Genomic DNA, 1,243 nt, shown 5'->3' on the forward strand with positions numbered 1-1,243 from the left:
CGCCCCTTGGGTTATCCACCCACCAGAGATGTGTGGGTCCTTCAAGGGGCAGCTGGGAATTTTCAGATTCTAGGAAGACCACAACTGGGCTGGAGCATGGACTCTCATGTGCGACCCAGGGCACAGAACTGAAGGGAGAAAGTCAGCTTGAAGTTTCAAGAAGGGTAATGAGCCAAAGAGATAAGAAAGACCTCTAGAGAGGAGGGACTTCAAAGGAAAAGAACCTAAAAGGGAGCCTGAGGAATCAATAATGCAGTCAAACCAAGGTAAGGACAACTGTGCTTGAAATGCACTGGAAAGTGTTTTTTATGGTAGTTGCCTTGGAGGATCATGAGACTTAGCTTCCTTAGCCCAAGGACTAAGAAGGTCCAAGCACCTGAGTTTAGAGCTTGGGTAATGACAGACTAAGGCAATGAAGCTGAACTGATCTGATTTTTCATTGACGAGGACCACTGCATGGGTCACAGGAAGAAGAACACTGAACTTGTAGTCAAAAGACCCAAGTTCCAGTAGGCTTTGCCATTTCCTAATGAGGAAACTGAGCAATCAATCCCTTGAACTTTCATCCTGCGTTTCCCCATTGACTTATAGGATGAATGATACCTGTTTCATAGGCTTCCTGTCAGAGCCATATTTGTGCAATAAAAAGTGCCTAGGATTTGGAGTCAAGGTGCCATGGAGTCTTAGGCATGAACCGAACCATCACCCTGTGATTTCAAGCCATCAGTCAATGCCTCTGAGCCTCTGTTCCTCATCTGAAAAACAAGAGAGGAATACCAGCCTACATGAAGAAGTAGAGAGAAAATGTAAGTAATCAGCTTAGCATAGTACCTGGCACATGGTAAATACCCAATAATTGTAGGAATTAGTATTAGTGATATAAAATATAAGAATAAGGAGTGCTTGCTTCAGCAGCACTTATGCTAAAAACAATTGGAATGGTACAGAGAAGATTCACATGACCCCCGTGTGAGAATGACATGCAAATTCATGAAGCATTTCATTTTTTTTAAAGAAAGAACATTAAATGAGGTTAAATGTGGGAAGTCACTAAGAATGGCACAGAGAAAGTACCGTGGGTGAGGGAAGGAAGTTCAGATAGTCCCAGACTTCTGGTTAAAATGGTGCCTTCCTCAACTTAGCATTTACCATTTGTACTTTTTCTCTTTTCACTTTGAGGACAGGGACTGCCTAGTTTTAACACAGGCACTCCTCTGCTTTGACATGCAATAGACATGGAAGT

The 1,243-nt window shown here is 43.0% G+C and overlaps 1 non-coding gene across 1 annotated transcript; it reads left to right on the plus strand.

Moving 5' to 3' along the window:
* Positions 1–899: 899 nt before the first annotated feature.
* LOC114671573 (U6 spliceosomal RNA) lies at positions 900–1,010 on the plus strand. Its single transcript, XR_003721612.2, has one exon. It is a non-coding gene; the product is annotated as a U6 spliceosomal RNA (small nuclear RNA).
* Positions 1,011–1,243: the final 233 nt, after the last annotated feature.

This window comes from Macaca mulatta, chromosome 12 (assembly GCF_049350105.2).
Source record: "Macaca mulatta isolate MMU2019108-1 chromosome 12, T2T-MMU8v2.0, whole genome shotgun sequence".
Classification (NCBI taxonomy): Eukaryota; Metazoa; Chordata; class Mammalia; order Primates; family Cercopithecidae; genus Macaca; species Macaca mulatta.